Source organism: Mobula hypostoma, chromosome 1, assembly GCF_963921235.1.
Source record: "Mobula hypostoma chromosome 1, sMobHyp1.1, whole genome shotgun sequence".
Classification (NCBI taxonomy): Eukaryota; Metazoa; Chordata; class Chondrichthyes; order Myliobatiformes; family Myliobatidae; genus Mobula; species Mobula hypostoma.
This window is the reverse complement of record NC_086097.1, coordinates 219,608,428-219,620,021: the sequence shown is the minus strand read 5'-3', so window position 1 is coordinate 219,620,021 and position 11,594 is coordinate 219,608,428.

Sequence of the window (11,594 nt, the reverse complement as noted above, 5' to 3'; positions counted from 1 at the left end):
CTTTCACACATACTGTGTACCCTCTCCAAAGCCTCATTTGTTGGTTCATTCATTATATGCCATGTCATATGACGTGGGCGATCATAAGTATGTAATAAACTGAAAGATATAGGAGCAGAATGAGGCCAGTTGGCCCATCAAATCTGCTCCATCATTTCATCATGCTGATCCAATTTCTCTCTCAGCCCCAATTTACTGTCTTCTTCCTGTGTCCCTTCATGCCCTGACCAATCAAGAATCTATCAACCTCTGCCTTAAATATACATAAAGACTTGGCTCCACAGCTGCCTGTGACAACAAATTCCACAGACTCACCACTCTCTGGCTAAATAAACTCTTTCTTTCCTCTGTTCTAAAAGGGCACCCCTCTATTCTGAGATTTCATCTCCTGGTCGCAGACTGTATAGAAAACCATAGAAAACATCCTGTCCACATCCACTCTATTGAGGCCTTTCAACATTCAATAGGTTTTATTAGGTCACTCCTCATTCTTCTGAATTCCAGTGAATAAAGGCCCAGAGGTATTAAACACCCTTCATATGACAAGCTGTTCATTCCTGGAACCATTCTTATGAACCTCCTTTGAGCCCTCTCCAGTTTCAGCACATTATTTCTGAGAAAAGGGGTCCAAAACTGTTCACTATACTCCGTGAGGCCTCAACATTACACCCTTGCTTTTATATTCTAGTCCTCTTGAAAAGAATGCTAACATTACATTTGCCTTCCTCACCATTGACTCAACCTGCAAATTAACCTTCAGAGAATCCTGCACATGACTCCCAAGTTCCTTTTTGCCTCAGATTTTTGAATCTTCTCTCCATTTAGAAAATAGTCTACCCTTTTACTTCTCCTACCAAAGTGCATGACCATACACTTCCTGACACTGTACTCCATCTGATCATGGTTTTCCCATGACTATGATTGTCCTTGGCAAATTTTTCTGCAGAAGTGATTTGCCATTGCCTTCCCCTGGCTGTATCTTTACAAGGTGGGCGACCCCCAGCCATTATCAAAACTCTTCAGAGATTGTCTGCCTGGTGTCAGTAGTTGAAAAACTAGGACTTGTGATATGCAGCAGCTGCTCAGATGACCATCCACTACCTGCTCCCATGGCTTCATGCGACCCTGATCAGGGGGCTAAGTAGGTGCTGCACCTTGCCCAAGGGTGACCTGCAGTCCCACAGATTGAAGGAGCACAATACACCTCCTTTGGTAGAGATATATCTCCATTCCACCGCCCAAAAGTCTCAATATCCTCTCTATAAAGGGCAACCAGAAATGAATGCAATACTCCAGATGTGGCCTCACTAGAGTTAATAAAACTGCATCATAACTTACCCAATTCTCAAACAATTCCTTCCAAATAAAGGCAAATATGTCATATGCCTTCCTTAACACCCCATCAGCTTATGTAGCCACTTTCAGGAAGCTTTAGGCTTGAACCCCAAGATCCCCCTGTTTAACAACATTGTTAACAGTGTACTGTCTCTTTACATTTGATAGCCCAAAGTGCAAAACTTCATATTTGGCTGGGTTAAACTCCACCTGCCATTTCTCAACTTAATCTGCAACTGATCTATATCCTGCTGTAGCCTTTGGCAGTCTTCTATGCTATCCATATCACTACCATTCATTGTATCATCTGTCATCTTGTTAACCCACCCAGCTGTGCTGTCATCCAGGCATTTATATTTGTATGTCGCAAATGTCTTGTCACTGCTTCAAGAGCCAGACAACTTGCTTTGCGAACATTATCTGATCAGCATAAGCTTCCTCCATCTAAACATTGGCAAGAATATTGTCTTTAGTCCCCAACACAAGCTTTACTCCCTTGTCATCAGCACCATTCCTTCTCTGACAAGTGCCTGGAACAGACTAAACTCTTTGTTGTCTCGGTGTCACATTTGACGTAAGTATAAAATCTGAATCAGAATCAGTATTACTGATTTATAACAAGAAATTTGTTGTTTTGCAGAAACAGCACACTGCAGAGAAACAGAATTATTATACACATCACAATAATAAATAACTAGTGCAAAAAAGAGAATAACAACCTATTCAGTTCATGGGTTCATGAACTATTCAGAAAAGTGATTGGGGAGGGGAAGAAACTGATCCTGAATAATTGTGCGTGGGTCTTCAGGTTCCTGTACCTCCTCTTCGATGGCAATTAGATGAAGAGGGCTTGTCTTGGATGGTGAGATATTTGAAGATGTCTCTTGAGGATGTACTTGATGGCAGGAAGTGTTATGGCCAAGATGGCGCAGGTTGAGTCTACGACCCTCTTCAAATTTCTACAATCCTGTGCACTGGAGCCTCCATACTGCTCTGTGATGCCAGAAGGTCCTCCTTCATAAATCTATAAAAAATTGCTAGACTCTTTGTGACATACTGAATCTCCTCAAGCTCCCAATGTAGTAGAGCCACTGGCATGCCTTCTTTGTGATTGCAGCAATGTGTTGGGCCCAGGATAGATACTTAAGGATGATGAAGCCCAGCAACTTAAAGCTCCTCACCCTTCCCATGTCATAACGGGGGCGCTGGGAGCAGACCCAAATGCAAGACACAGACACTGAAGTACTAGGAGCAAGTGTCAAGCAAGCAAGAGAAGTGGGGAAGAAATGGCGCTGGACAAGACACAAGCCCTAGACGAGGCTAGCGTACAGGACCTGAACTAGGACTAGACTAGGAAAGTGGGACCTGGACGAGGAACTAGGAACTTGGAACCTGGACAAGGACTCCAAGCCAGAAACTGGACAGGGACCCGGAACCTGGGTCTTGACTCGCGCTTGGACCCAGGATCTAGGCGAGGACAAGATGTGGCTACAGAACGAGGAGTGGTAAGAGGACTGGACGTGAGACTCCTGGACAGGACAAGGGAACCCTAGCACCGGGCTGGGTGAGGTACTCCTGGGCTGGGAGAGGCACATGCTCAGGACGAGAACATGACTTGGTGAGGGAGAACAGGAACGCGGAGCCTTGGCCGAGGGAGAACAGAAACATGGAACACAGAGCTGGGATCCCTCCTTGGGAACAGGACTTGGGGCCAGGGCTCAACACAGAGTCTGGACCCCTCCTAGGGAGCAGGACGTAGGGCTGGGATTCGTACACAGAACACTGAGAGACAAGTCTCCACACAAGGTAGTGGCAAATGGCTGGACCTACCTAGCGAAGGCGTGCACACAGAGACAGTTACCAACTCAAGTTGGTGGCAAACGGCCGGACCTACCTAGCAAAGGCATGGACACAGAGACAGTTATCAACTCAAGGTGGCGGCAAATGGCCGGACCTACCTAGTGAAGGCATAGACACAGAGATGGTTCCCAACTCAAGGTAGCGGCAAATGGCTGGACCTACCTAGCGAAGGCGAGGACACAAAGAGACAGTTCCAAACACCGAAAGACAGTTCCTTATCGAGACACAGCAAGGCCCCAGTTTTGCCCTGGCAGTTGAACCTGACAGCATTACAGGCAAGGACACGGGCGAAGGTAACAGGTGAGGCTTCAGGGAAAGTAGCAGGCAAGGCTTCAGGTGAAAGGTAGCAGGCGAGGCTACAGAAGGGGGGGGGGAAGGGAAGGGAACAGTCCAGCAACTGAAGCTGAACCCAGGAGCTGTTTATGTAGCCAACCTAAAATGAGAATCATGTGCCTCAATTAAGGCACACAACAGGACAAGGGAAAACTGGAAAATCTGGAATAAGGATTGATGGACCAGACCGTGAACTGGAATGCGGACTTCACGGACTGGACCATGACATCCCATTACTGATCCTTTAGCGAGTTCTGGTGCCTGGTTTCCTGATTCCTCTGACTGAAGTCCAAAATCAATTCCTTCGTCTTGCTGAACTACCTCTCTCTGCTAGAGGCATAGCATGTACAACACAGAAATGGGCTTTTCAGCTCACTGTGCACATCCATGCCAAATATTTTGCCCCCTCTACAAAGCTCATGTGCTTGCATTGAGACCATATCCTTCTATCCTTCGCTTATTTAAATACCTCTTTAAGATAGTATCAAATTCCACCGCCCTCTCTGGAAGTGCATTCCAGATAACAAACATATGTATCAAATTATTACTGTAATTGCCTGGTTCCATTTTCATAACCTTGCCTGGCTCTGACTTTTCGTCAGCTCTTCTGAGGCTGAGACGTTTCGAGTTGACTAGTTTAATGTTCTTTTCGGCTGGCATTCTCAATCTGCCCTCTGTAAACAAGGTGGGCACAGTGCTGTAGCTCCTGGAGATGCTGCAGCATTATTCCTGCAATCTGGGTTCAATCCTGACCTCCAGTCTACTTGAGTAGAGTTGAGATGTTCTCTCTACAACTACTTGAGTTTTTCTATGATGCTCTGATGTTCTCCTACATCCAGAAAATGCAGGGGCTGATAACTTATCTGTTTACTATTTTATGATATTTCCTGAATCTGACTCTAAAACTGAACAGTCAATCATCTTCTTTCATATCTCCTCAGATTTTTGATAGCAACCATAAACTTACTATAAACACAAAAGAGTCTGCAGATGCTGGAAATCCAAAGCAACATCCATAAAATGCTGGAGGAACTCAGCAGGTCTGGCAGCATCTATGGAAATTAATACATAGTTGAAGCTTCAGGCCAAGATCCTTTTCTCAGGACTCATTTCCTTGTTGTGTGTTGGTCTCCAGTTTCAGAAACTTGTTACATAATATGATCAAGTATTACACATATTATGACACAGCAGGAGACATTTGACTGATCAAGTCTATACCAACTTTCAATGCCACTCCTCAGCTTCATTTCCCCCATGAACCTTTCTGCAACTTGTTCCTACCCACATGCCCAACAGGTCATTCTGATATTCCTACCAATCGGTTATATTTGGAGGAAATTTACAGTAGCCAACTAGCTTACTAACCACAGTTCTTTGGGGATGTGGAAGGAAACTGGAGCACCCAGAGTCATAACGAAAATGTGCAAGCTTCACACAGGCTGCACCTGAGGTCAAGGTAGAACCCACTGGAAATGTAAAGCTGTTGTACATTTGTACAAATGTACATTTGGTTTGAACTCAGTAAGAAGTCATTGTGCATTCAGAAAGGGACAAGTCCCCTCACTAATCTATTTAAAAAAAAGAAGGTGGAACCAGGAAAGTCTAGTTTGATTTTCAAGCCTATCCCATTTGAATGGGGTATCTTGTGTGCAGTATCAACCCACTAAACATGATCACGCAAGAGGCCAAAAGGCAAGAAGGATATTAGGAAATAAACTTTGAAAATTCATCTCCTTCCCCTACAGGAAAACTAGCAAGTGTTCCAGGAGCTTATGTTAACAATATTGATAGTATTATTTGTCCGCCACCCACCACCTCATCAGCCTCCATATTGTGTAACTTATCCCACTCACAAGGATTTGCCTTACTTTCTCTAAAGTCATGCCAACCCTCTGACACATTGAAAGGAAACCTAATGTAGAGTTTGATGACTCTCTGTGAAAAATAGCACTTTCTGGCAGCCAGCCTAAATGTGCTTTGTACCAACTCCCCGAAACATCCCCTGCCTCTCTGGCTCAAATAATCCATTCATTCATATAGAACTAATCCCTTCATATCTCCATTGTGTCTCTTTTCAAGAGGAAAACACCCCAATCCATAAAGTGCTATCTAAAAACCCTTAGAAAAGAAATATTTGCATTTATTTAGAACCTTTAAAGACATTAACAATTAATTAAGTAGTTTGCAAAAATTGTCACTGTTGAAATATGGGAATCAAGGCAGCAAACATGTGTTTAAGCTTTCTTTTTGGAAATAGAACATAGAAAATACAGGACAGTAAAGGCCTCTTAGCCCCTGATGTTGTGCTGCTCTTTTAACCTAATCTATGATCAATCTAACCCTTCCATCCTGCATAGCCTGCCATTTTTCTTTCAATCATCTGCTTATCAACGAGTATCTTAAATGTCCCTAACGTATCTGCCTCTACAACAACGCCCAGCAGCATGTTCTACACATCTACCACTATCTGTGTACAAAACCTACCTCTGATATCCCCCTATACTTCCTTCCAATTACCCATAAAATGAGGCCCTCTCATTTTAGTCATTTCTTCCCTGGGAAGAAGTCTTTGTTGTCCACAGTATGTATGCCCCTTAGAATCTTGTACACCTCCACCAACTCACTTCTCACCTTCTTCATTCCAATGAGAAATGTCCCAGCTCATGCAACATATCCTCATAAAACATGTTCTACAATCCAGACAGCATCATGGTAAATCTCCTCTCTAAACCTATAATAAGGTTTATTAGGAACTGAACACAATATTCCAAGTGTGGTCCAACTAGGGTTTTATAGAGCTACAACATTATCTCACAGTTTCTGAACTCAATCCCCCAACTAATGAAGGCCAACATACTACATACCTTCTTAAACACCAGATCAACTTGCACAGCAACTACTTATGTAGAAATCATTGCCCTGGTAAAGGCTCATTTCTAGGCAATTTGACTGATAACCTGTCTCATTATCTGTACATTAGTTTAGCATTCATCTCTGAATTAGAAGCTTGAGAATTCAGGATCCAGTTCAGTGACTTGGCACAGAATCTCCTCACTTGCAGACCCCAGTCAGTTCAGATTGCCAACAAGATCTCCTCTACACTCTTCATTAGTACAGGTGCAATACAAGGCTGTGTGCCTAGCCCCCTGTTCTACTCGTGTTATTCTTATGATTGTGAGGATATGCACAGCTCCAATGCAGTAGTTAAGTTTGCCAGTGACCCCACTGTGGCTGGCTAAATCAAAGATGGTGATGAATCAGCAGATTGGAGTTTGATTAAAAATCTGGCTGTGTGGTGCCAAAACAACAACCTCTTACTCAATGTCAGCAAGACCAGGCACATGATTATTGACTTCAGGAGGAGGAAACGGGAGTCAACGAGCCAGTCCTCATTGAGGGATCAGAGGTGGAGAGGGTCAACAACTTCAAATCCCTCAGTATTATCATTTCAGAGGACCTGTCCTGGGTCCAGCAAGCAAGTGTCATTTTGAAGAAAGCACAGCAGCGCCTCTACTTCCTTAAAAGTTTGCAAAGATTCGGCATTTCGTCTAAAAATTTGACAAAAGTGGAGAGTATAGTGACTGATTGCATCACGGCCCAGTATGGAAACACCAATGGCCTTGTGTGGAAAAGCCAACAAAAAGTAATGAATATGACCCAGTCCATCACGGATAAAGCTCTTCTCATTATTGAGCACAACTACATGGAGCACTGTCACAGGAAAACAGCATCCACCATCCAGGTCATGCTGTCTTCTTGCTGCTGCCATCAGGAAGAAGCTACAGGAGCGTCAGGTTCAGGCACAGTTATTACCCTTCAACCATCAGGCTCTTGAACCAGAGGGGATACCTTCACTCAACTTCACTCACTCCATGACTTAACTTCATCTCATCTTCTCAAGATTTATTGCTTATTTATTTTGTAAGCTTTGTTTCTTTTTACTCATTCTTTTTGTATTTGTACAGTTTGTTGTTTTTTTCTTTGCACATTGGCCATTGTCCATCCTTTTGGGTGGGGCCTTTCATTGATCCTGTTGTGTTTCTTGAAAATGAATCTCGTGGTTGTATATGATGGTATATATGTACTATGATAATAATTTTCCTTTTTCTTTGAACTTGATTTAAAAGCACATCCAAAACAAGCTCCTCTGACTATGCAGCATGCCCCCAGTGAATGTTGGGTTGAATTCTGTGCCAAGTCATTGTACTGGATCCTGAAGGTTCTAATTCAGAAGTGGGTGCTAAGGAGACTGGTTATCAGCTAAATAGCTTGAACTGAGCCTTTACCACTGCAATGATATTTATTCCCTTGTGCAGGAACCAAAACCTGTTGCAGCATTCTCAATTCAATCAACTCAGTGTCTTCTCCAGCCATACTTTGAGTGTAATTTTGTATTTGTTTTTGAAACAGCTGGTAATATGTTTCATCAACTACAGCCCGCTGGTCAACTCCCACTCAGCAGCTCTGAGTGGACAGCCTAACACAAATCTGGAACTCGTGGATCCAAATGCATCAAACATCACTTATTCAAGCCAAGTATTCCAATGTACTTGGCTCCATCTGAATACTGTTTACGTTGTCTAAGTTATGTCATCAGCAGATGTGTGGAATGTTGCCCAGATTCTTTTATCTAGTTCATTAATAAAGATGGATGAAAGTAGCAAACATCTCACGGAACTGCAAACTCTGACACTGATCAACATCATCAGAACTGATGCCATTATTTAATCATCTCAACAACTGCGTCCAATTCCATCCTCCAAGCTAATCTCGTCCCCAAGTATACAAAATACATCATTCTTTTTGTAAGCACATGGGCAGCAGTTAATCAGAGGAAATAATTTCTACCATACTTGGAACATCCTATAACTTTATAAACTCTTCATAATATTCAATTATAGAACCTACCATACAAAACTTCCTTTCTCAGAAATAATGCTCTCCTCCTTCCAGGCCACTGTCCCAGACATCTCCAAAGACCCCTGCCATTGACTTACCTGTAATTGAAATCAAACTCGAAAGTTATTAGACAGGACTGATTGCCTGCTTTTGATTTGCTGCTAATTTTTACTGTTGTCATTACATGGGATATATTCCAATTCATGGAAGCAATCATAAATTTCAAGGAGAGCCAAGTCATTCTATATGGCCCCCGTATCTTATATCTGAGGGGTGGACACTTTCAGGCTCAGCAGAAAAATGTGCTTTAGTTCTCAACCAAACATTTCATCACGTTTACTTATTCATTGTTAGCATCACTTCCATGTAGTAGTTAAAGCACCTGCATTGCCCCTCAGTGATATAGGCTGCTAGAATTTTAACATCAATTATATCAACAAAATCAACACAACATTGAAGTGTTGCTCCTGGTGCTTCCCTTCCCCAATCCACAATCGTTTTTGACTTTGCTCTTCTGTTCAATCTGGTAGCACGATTTGCTGCCTAAACTAAATTTGATACCTATTTCTATTGATTTCAGATGTGCTTATTTTGTACCTGATCAAATATTTTCTCCTTGACTAAAAATCTCTTTACACATCCCCAGTTAGAAGTTTGGTTTTGTTTTGTCGTTTGCTCTCTTTTTGACTTTTGGTGGGCAAAAATACCATGTTTATGGGAGAGGTCAAAGGAAGATGGCCAGACTGGTTCAAGTTGACTGGAAGGTGACAGTAACTCAAATGAACATGCGTTGCAACAGAAGTGTAAAAAAGAACATCTCTGAATGCACAAAACATTGAACCTTAAAGTGGTTGGGCCAAAGCAGCAGAAGACCACACCAGGTTTCACTTCTGAACCTTATAAAGTAGCTAATGAGTTTATATGAACCGGACTGTGATTTTACTGTGACAGCCAGTGCACGAAGCTGGCTGAACAGGCCAAAACAGTTAATATTGTTCACTTTCCTTCAGGGCCAGGAAGATCTGAAGTCGCTGCTGAATAATTATTTTCTAATATAGAAGCTGGCACTGGGACACACCTAGGTGCCATAACAAATGTATCCTTCAGAATTATAATCTCAATTTACAATACTGCAAGTAGGGCAAAGTGATGTATAACAGGCGAGCACAGCCTAAATGAAACAGCAACTTACAGTTTGCATGTTTTGTATTGTTTTGATGCAAGTCCAAGTAGATACAACTCTGAACTTGAGACAATTACCAATCTTTGACAGTGTCCTCCTGCATGTTTACTCAGAATCTACACACTAACTTCATTGTTTTGAAGTCTACCACTGCAATCATATATTCATTCATACATTTTCATAGGTAGAGTGCATGTATTTTAAATTACCCCGTGGCATGGAAATCACAGGCTCTCTGAGTCTACACTAACTCTCAGATCAATTCCATTCCAAACCCCTCTCCCCTCCACACAACCCACTGTCTCTTATCGCACCAATTCTTCCACTACTATCTACTTAATTTCTCACTGGCATTTAGAGCAGCAAAGAAGGTTCTCCTTGAACACAAGTCAGTGTTCCGGGCTTCCTTTGTCATGCCGGTAGCTTCCTCTCAGTTTTCACTACTACCAGCCATACAGCCTCCAGGTGGAGATTCAGGAATAATGCCGCCCTCCAATATAGAAGGATGCTCCATTGATGTTTCCAAAACAGTTTTGTTTTACCCCTAGTCAGGGTTATTAGCCCTGAGTTTGGAGGACCGGTGGACCACCCTTAGTTGTCCTCTACCCTTTGACCTGTTTAGCATAGGTGACCCTACCAAGAGTCAAAGCCTAAAGCCCGGACTCCAGCCAGCATAGCTCTCTGGGTCATTGAGGCATACGGTTGTGGTCCTCTTAGGGACTATTGGGATAATTTACAACAGTGAATAAACCTGCCAACTAGCATGTCTCTGGGAAATGAAGTACCTGTGGCAAAACCGATACAGTAGCAGAGAATGCACTCACTCTATAGAGCACCAGAGATCTGGATTGAAACTAGGTCACTGGGGCTGCTTAGCAGTTGCACCATTGTGCCACCTGCAAGGTAGTATTGAATTAAAAAAATGTATCTTGCCTTCAGGTATGTGTCACATTTTTGTTTTGATAAATGTGGTGAACTCCACCAAAGAGATTAAACTTTTTGTGGTTCAGGTTTCCAATAACACCCTCTTGAAAGGTGTTCTGACATCAGCTTCCGGATGGAGATTACAGGGTCACCAGATTCTGCAGGGGTGTGTACAGGTGTAGTTCTATTCTCCCTTTCAAAGCGTGCATAAAAGGTGTTGAGTTCATTTGGGAGTGAAGCATCACAGCCATTCCTGATTCACGCAAACCCTGCCAGAGGTGACGTGCATCCAATTGTGTTGGTAATGTCAATCAGATTTGTTTTTCTGCTTTTAAAATAGCTATCTGTAGGTTGTACCTGGGATTCTTGTATAGTTCTGGATCACTGGTCTTGAATTCCACAGATCTAGCACTCAGCAGGTTATGAATCTTCTGGTTCATCCACGGTTCTTGGTTTGGATATGTGTGGTATGTTCTCCAAGACACACATTCATTCACACACGTCTTGATGAAGTCGATGATAACTGTGGCATGTTCTTTCAGACACGAAGATGAATCCCTGAATATTGTCCAATCCAAAACAATCCTGTAAGTGTTCCTCTGCCTCCCATGACCATACCTTCTTGGCCCTCACCACTGGTGCTGCTGTCTTTAATCTCTGCCCGTACGCTTGGAGTAGAGCTACTTCCAGGTGATTGGACTTTCCAAAGTGTGAGCTTGGGATGGCAGTAAGCGTTCTCGATGGTGGTATAACAGTGGTCAGGGGTGTTGGTTCCTCTGGTTCCATAGGTGATATGTTGATGGTAGTTACTCAGAAACTTCTTCAAGCTGGACTGGTTGAAATCTCACACGATGACAAGGAAGGCATCAGGGTGCGCAGTTTTGTGACTGCTGATTACATTCCTCAGTTCCTCCAGTGCCTGCCTGATGCTGGCCTGAGATGGAATGAATGCTGCTACCAGGATGATGATTGAAAGCTCCCACAGATTTTCCTGGTCAGGTGAGTAGGGCTGAGAAAGAACATGTGTTCACCATGATAAGTTAATGATAAAGCATACTCC